This window comes from Chrysoperla carnea (genome assembly GCF_905475395.1).
Source record: "Chrysoperla carnea chromosome X unlocalized genomic scaffold, inChrCarn1.1 SUPER_X_unloc_56, whole genome shotgun sequence".
NCBI lineage: Eukaryota > Metazoa > Arthropoda > Insecta > Neuroptera > Chrysopidae > Chrysoperla > Chrysoperla carnea.
In genome coordinates this window covers 30,001-38,356 of record NW_025408185.1, presented here as the reverse complement: position 1 = coordinate 38,356, position 8,356 = coordinate 30,001, and the positions used below count along the sequence as shown (strand labels likewise).

The following is an 8,356-nucleotide window of genomic DNA, read 5'->3' as shown; positions in this document are numbered from 1 at the left end:
TGCGTACATGCTAGACTCCTTGGTCCGTGTTTCAAGACGGGTCCTGAAAGTACCCAAAGCTATATCGTCGCTGACAGATAAATTTTTAATAAAAAAAAATGAGCCAGTTCATTATCATACACCTACTGACAGTTAAATAGTATCATATAACGGCATAAAATCCGTATATATAATATGTTTTAATAAAAAAACCTATTTATACTCGTGGTGGATCTGAACGCGTTAATAACGCGACTCAATATCAATTTATAATTAATACCATCAAACAATTAATCAAGAAACATAGGCGTTTAACATACACAAAATATTATCAAAAAATAATATTGTACATTAATCAACGCACCAATGCCTATAGATTAATATTTAATGGGTCGCAACGTCCTACAAGATGAGAAGTGCATACCTCGTTATCATACAATTAACAATATACAGCAGTGCATATATTTTTACTAAAAATAAATTCCTAATAAAAATTTTTGTCACATGCTAGTACAAATTGGTTGATTAACGATAAAAAGTAAATGAATCTCATCTTTCGACCTTTCGGGTTTCTCAGGTTTACCCCTGAACGGTTTTACGTACTCTTTAACTCTCTCTTCAAAGTTCTTTTCAACTTTCCCTCACGGTACTTGTTCGCTATCGGTCTCGTGGTAATATTTAGCCTTAGATGGAGTTTACCACCCACTTAGAGCTGCACTCTCAAGCAACCCGACTCTAAGGAAAGATTCACCTATCATCAATAATAATCACTACGGGCCTGGCACCCTCTATGGGTATATGGCCCCATTCAAGATGGACTTGGATGTATTATATAACAATAGGTTTATATTGAATCTTCCTAAACACTACATTCCCCAAGTGTCTGTTTATCAGCCACGGGGTTCAGTGCTGGGCTTATCCCTGTTCGCTCGCCGCTACTAAGGGAATCCTAGTTAGTTTCTTTTCCTCCGCTTAATAATATGCTTAAATTCAGCGGGTAATCTCACCTACTCTGAGGTCGTAAAAGTTTTTAGAAGTATTAAAACAAAAATTTTTTTTATATATTATGTTTTTGTTATATTTTATAAGTAAACAATTTTCTTAATTATTCATACTCAAATTTTTTTAATATTATTATATAATATTATTTTTATATTTATCTAAAGAGAAGAAAATAAAAAATAAATAATTATATATATTAATTTTTTTCGAGTATATTGAAAATTTTATTACAAATAAAATATTCCATAACAAAATATTAATATATAATATTTTTGTTTATTCTTCTTTATTTAATATTTTAAAAATATATTATTAATATCATTTATTATTAATATTATTATTAACATAAAGTTTTATAATATTATATATAAATGATAAAAAATAATATTGATATATTAATTTAAAAATGTCGACAAATAATAAAAAATATATAAATTTTAAATGCTATTAAAAACATTTTATATTTATTTTTTTCTTATATTTGGCGTAAAACATTCATATATAAATAATTTTACATTTCTTTTATAAAAATTTTATTTATCAATTTAATTAAATATGAAAAAATAAATTTTCTTTTTTAATTATTGATAAATTTCTTTTTCATAAAAAAAATTTTATGTAAAATAATCTTTTATTATATTAATATAATGTATACGACCCTCAGCCAGATGTGGTCCGGGAACAGTATCCAAGGACCGCAATGTGCGTTCGAAATGTCAATGTTCATGTGTCCTGCAGTTCACAAGTTGACGCGCAATTAGCTGCGTTCTTCATCGACCCACGAGCCAAGTGATCCACCGTCCAGGGTAATCTTTTTAAATTTTAAATGTAAGTATTATTATTAATAATAATCTTTATTTTTAATATAAAAAATAAAATTATTAATTTATATATCTTTATAAATTCTTTTAAAATAAAAAAATTTTTCTAGAATATAAATTATATATTTTATTTTAAATATATATATATATAAATTAAAGATATTATGGTATTAATAAATATATACATAACATTTTTGATATTTTTGTTAGTGCTAGCTAGATATAATAATTAATATTTGGTATATTTTATAGAAATGTATTTATTTTTTTTTTATAAATTATTTTCTACATAAAAATATATATAATATTAATATGGTACAAAACAAATGGGTTTGTTTTTTAACATAATAACTTTTAATAAAAAAAAAGAAATATCAAGACAAAACATAAAGAAATTTAAATTTGAAATAAATTTTATTCTTTAAAAAAATTTTATCTTGTGTTTTCTTTATTTTTATTATATAACATAGAAAAATAAAAATATAGATTATATCAATTATAATCTTATTTTATTTTTCTTAATAGAGATTATATACATATAAACAAATAATTTCAATATATTCTATTTTTAATTTCACTTTTTTATAAGAGAAATTATTTATAGATTTTATTAATAATTATTGTTTAATAATAATAATAATATTGAATATAAAAATATTTTATATGTAACAAATATATTATTAATATTTATATAATATTCTCTATATTATATGTATAGATATATTATGTGTATAAAAAAAGTTTGGCGTATTACTTTAATATGATATCATAACCAAAATAAATCTCTTTTAACACATAATTACTATTATATATTTTGAGAAAATTACATATTAATATGTTATTTTGTTAAAAAAAATATTTCTTATCAATAATATTTTTATTTTTTGGAATATTTAAAAACAATACAAAAAAATATAAATAAATATATTTTATATATATCGTTAATGATCCTTCCGCAGGTTCACCTACGGAAACCTTGTTACGACTTTTACTTCCTCTAAATGATCAAGTTTGGTCATCTTCCCAGCAACATCGGCAATATCAGAAATATTGCCGTCGTACCAGTCCGAAGACCTCACTAAATCATTCAATCGGTAGTAGCGACGGGCGGTGTGTACAAAGGGCAGGGACGTAATCAACGCGAGCTTATGACTCGCGCTTACTGGGAATTCCTCGTTCATGGGGAACAATTGCAAGCCCCAATCCCTAGCACGAAGGAGGTTCAGCGGGTTACCCGGACCTTTCGGCCTGGGAGGACACGCTGATTCCTTCAGTGTAGCGCGCGTGCGGCCCAGAACATCTAAGGGCATCACAGACCTGTTATTGCTCAATCTCGTGCGGCTAGAATGCCGCCTGTCCCTCTAAGAAGAATTATTTGTACGCCGGCAGTAAAAACCACATCAAAAAACTGCGTACCCATACACCATAACATATGCAACATAAAGCACAATATATACAAAATATAATCTTGATCGTTAAATCTCAAAAATACATGCATATATAAATACAATACATAACACACATGAAAATGAATGAAATGGGAAACAAACAGCCGATGGGCCTTGAGATGCCGGTAAAGTACGTCTATTTAGCAGGCTAGAGTCTCGTTCGTTATCGGAATTAACCAGACAAATCGCTCCACCAACTAAGAACGGCCATGCACCACCACCCACCGAATCAAGAAAGAGCTCTCAATCTGTCAATCCTTCCGGTGTCCGGGCCTGGTGAGGTTTCCCGTGTTGAGTCAAATTAAGCCGCAGGCTCCACTCCTGGTGGTGCCCTTCCGTCAATTCCTTTAAGTTTCAGCTTTGCAACCATACTTCCCCCGGAACCCAAAAGCTTTGGTTTCCCGGAAGCTGCCCGCCGAGTCATCGGAGGAACTTCGGCGGATCGCTAGCTGGCATCGTTTATGGTTAGAACTAGGGCGGTATCTGATCGCCTTCGAACCTCTAACTTTCGTTCTTGATCAATCAAAACATTTTTGGCAAATGCTTTCGCTTCTGTCCGTCTTGCGACGATCCAAGAATTTCACCTCTAACGTCGCAATACGAATGCCCCCATCTGTCCGTATTAATCATTACCTCGGAGTTCCGAAAACCAACAAAATAGAACCGAGGTCCTATTCCATTATTCCATGCACACAATATTCAGGCAAAATTTGAGCCTGCCTTAAGCACTCTAATTTGTTCAAAGTAAACGTACCGGCCCACCTCGACACTCAATTAAGAGCACCGCGACGGGATTGCAATTGGGGGCTGCCACCGCTCTTAACGGTTAAACACTTACGACAAATTACATAATAAAAATATATATAATGCATTAAATAAATAATAACACTAAAATATACTTTATACATAATCTGTACCACCCACCGGTAGGACGTCCCACATAACATGCTAGTTAAACAATGCGAGCATTGAACCAACAGTGTAGGACACAGATTCGACTACGAGCTTTTTAACCGCAACAACTTTAATATACGCTATTGGAGCTGGAATTACCGCGGCTGCTGGCACCAGACTTGCCCTCCAATGGATCCTCGTTAAAGGATTTAAAGTGTACTCATTCCGATTACGGGGCCTCGGATGAGTCCCGTATCGTTATTTTTCGTCACTACCTCCCCGTGCCGGGAGTGGGTAATTTGCGCGCCTGCTGCCTTCCTTGGATGTGGTAGCCGTTTCTCAGGCTCCCTCTCCGGAATCGAACCCTGATTCCCCGTTACCCGTTACAACCATGGTAGGCGCAGAACCTACCATCGACAGTTGATAAGGCAGACATTTGAAAGATGCGTCGCCGGTACGAGACCGTGCGATCAGCTTAAAGTTATTCAGAGTCACCAAATTAAACGATGCAAATTAAAATTTACACCGATTGGTTTTGATCTAATAAAAGCATTCCTTCCATCTCTGGTCGGAACTCTGTTTGCATGTATTAGCTCTAGAATTACCACAGTTATCCAAGTAAATGTGGGTACGATCTAAGGAACCATAACTGATATAATGAGCCTTTCGCGGTTTCACCTTAATTTGGCTTGTACTGAGACATGCATGGCTTAATCTTTGAGACAAGCATATGACTACTGGCAGGATCAACCAGGGAACTATTTGTATTTATAATATTAAATATATAATAATATACATGATATTTTTGTTTTCTTATTATAAGAAAAAAAATTTTCATACAATAATTATTAATATATAATAATATTATTACAATTTCATTTTAAATATCAGATGGTCTCACCCATTACTGATATAAATTTTTTTTTTTTTATATCTCTATTGTTTTAAAATTAATAGAAAAAACATATGAGATATATATATTATTATTAATTTTTTTTTTTTTCAAATATATATTTTATTATGTCATTTATATAATTTTTTTGCTTTTACAAAAAGAAATATATAACATGTTATTCATAATAAATATTATTGAATAAAAAAAAAAAAAAATAATTATGATTTTTGTCAGACCATCACCAAATGGGTCTTAAAATATTTCAAACATTTTCTCATACTCGTCGCTAGATTGAAAGCGTCATTTATTTTTTAATTTTATTTAAAAAGTTAATTTTAAATAAAAAACGTTATAATAACACTTAATATTCTCGCTTGGTATGAGGTGAGTCAATGTAATATTATTTATAAAAATAATTTTTATATAAATATTGTGTGCTCATATGGGAGTGTAAAGTTTAAAACTTATAACCCATGAACTTGCTTTGACAAAAAAATTTATATGTTATTCTATTTATAATCAATAATTTAATAAAAAAAAATTTTTTTTTAAATATTGATATAAAAAGATATACATATAGAGGTTTTTTTACAAAATTCTCATTAATTTTTTTACAAAAATAATAATACAATATTTAATATCAAAATAATCCAAACTGATTACCATCCAGACTATTATCAATATATAAGATTGTATTATTATTCATTTCAATACATATTTATTAAAACTGAGATAAAATTTCATATATTAATAAATATGCATGTGTAAAAAAAAAAATTTTTATATAATAATTGAAAATGTTTTTGCTATTATTTTGTATACATACATTAAATAATTGATAACAATTTAATACAATGTACACCTAAAAAATAATAACAGCATATACATATTCGAAACATTACTAGCAAAAAAACCAAAATACAATATTAAATATCAAAATAAACCAAACTGATTACCATCCAGAATATTTTGAGTATATATATATATAATTTTGTATATTTTGCGTTCATGTTAATAAAATATATAAATGATACATATTTGAAAAGTGTTATTCTTCTTTCTGTTTTTTCGTAATATCATGGTGTCCATAGACATGCAAAAGCGTCATACCAAGCCATATACATACCTACACCACCTTTGTTGAATGATACACGAACAGTATGAAAATTAAACAACATATTCAATATCATTTTATATTATACTAAAATAAATGTTATTCTATTAAGAAAGTGTATATTTTTAAATTTGGCATTCATTACATAGTCAAAATACAATAATAATATAGATGATACATATACGATAATTGTTATTTTTCTTTCTGTTTTTTCGTGATATCATGGTGTCCATAGAATTGCAACGACGTCATACCAAGCCATATACAACTCTACACCACCTTTGTTGAATGATACACTTAGAGTATGAAAAATAAACAAATTATACTATATCATACTATATCATATATGTAAGACTGTTGAACATAATACCACAAAATACACTATTTCATATAGATATACATTCATTCTTGTCAACATAAAAGTACGTTATAAATGATACATATACAATAAGTTTTATTCCTCTTTCTGTTATTCCGTGATATCATAGTGTCCATAGAATTGCAACGACGTCATACCAAGCCATATACAACTCTACACCACCTTTGTTGAATGATACACGGACAGTATGAAAAATAAACAACCTATTCTATACCATTTAATATCATACTAAAACATGAAACAAATGTTATTCTATTAAAAAGTGTATTATTTTATTATATTTAGTATTCATTACACAGTCAACATACATAAATGATACATATACGATAAGTGTTATTCCTCTATCTGTGCATCCGTAATATCATAGTGTCCATAGAATTGCAACGACGTCATACCAAGCCATATACAACTCTACACCACCTTTGTTGAATGATACACGGACAGTATGAAAAATAAACAACTTATACTATACCATACTATATCATATGTGTGAGACTGCTGAACGTAATACCACTAATACACTGTTATACATAGATATACATTCATCTCATTAACTTACACGCACTATCCATCATATATATTAAAGACATTACACCCGGTGCTTCAAACTCAAAATATGATAATGTTTAAAATGGCTTTAAACATCATAAACTTTACAGAATAATCAAAATTTAAAGAAAAAAATTTTAAAAAAAAAATTTTTTTCAGCTAAAAATTTTTATTTTGGGACCAAAAAAATTTTTTTTTGCTTTTATCATATTTTATTAAATGAAATTTATGCATTATAATAAATTATTCAATAAACATTAATAATTATAATAAATTATTAAAAAATTTTTGGAATTAATGCAAATTTTTAGAAAAAAATGTATATTTTTTTTTTATATACAAATCGTACATGTTATATTGCGACAGGGTACCGGTATAATACATGTGATACATATGTAGATTTTCGAAAAAATTTTTATCCTTTTAAATGGTCCTAAATACTATATAAAGGTAAAATATATAGAATTTTTCGGGATTCATTAAAAAATTTTAGGGAAAAAATTTCATTTTATTTTATATACAAATCGTACATGTTATATTGCGACAGGGTACCGGTATAATACATGTGATACATATGTAGATTTTCGAAAAAATTTTATCCTTTTAAATAGTCCTAAATACTATATAAAGGTGAAATATATAGAATTTTTCGGGATTCATTAAAAAATTTTAGGGAAAAAATTTCATTTTATTTTATATACAAATCGTACATGTTATATTGCGACAGGGTACCGGTATAATACATGTGATACATATGTAGATTTTCGAAAAAAATTTTATCCTTTTAAATAGTCCTAAATACTATATAAAGGTAAAATATATAGAATTTTTCGGGATTCATTAAAAAATTTTAGGGAAAAAATTTCATTTTATTTTATATACAAATCGTACATGTTATATTGCGACAGGGTACCGGTATAATACATGTGATACATATGTAGATTTTCGAAAAAAATTTTATCCTTTTAAATAGTCCTAAATACTATATAAAGGTAAAATATATAGAATTTTTCGGGATTCATTAAAAAATTTTAGGGAAAAAATTTCATTTTATTTTATATACAAATCGTACATGTTATATTGCGACAGGGTACCGGTATAATACATGTGATACATATGTAGATTTTCTAAAAAATTTTTATCCATTTAAATGCTTCTAAATACTGTATAATGCAAATATATATAATAATTTACAGAATTAATACAAAATTTTTATTGTACAAATTCACATTAATAGTTAATTGGTTAAAAAAAAATTTCAATACACAATGGGAA

The 8,356-nt window shown here is 28.2% G+C and overlaps 2 non-coding genes across 2 annotated transcripts; both read right to left on the bottom strand.

The window, feature by feature from the left end:
• Nucleotides 1-1,635: 1,635 nt before the first annotated feature.
• Nucleotides 1,636-1,790, bottom strand: LOC123304469. Its single transcript, XR_006536488.1, has one exon. It is a non-coding gene; the product is annotated as a 5.8S ribosomal RNA (ribosomal RNA).
• A 954-nt stretch (nt 1,791-2,744) lies between these two features.
• On the bottom strand, nt 2,745-4,901 carry LOC123304470. The gene has a single exon (XR_006536489.1). It is a non-coding gene; the product is annotated as a small subunit ribosomal RNA (ribosomal RNA).
• Nucleotides 4,902-8,356: the final 3,455 nt, after the last annotated feature.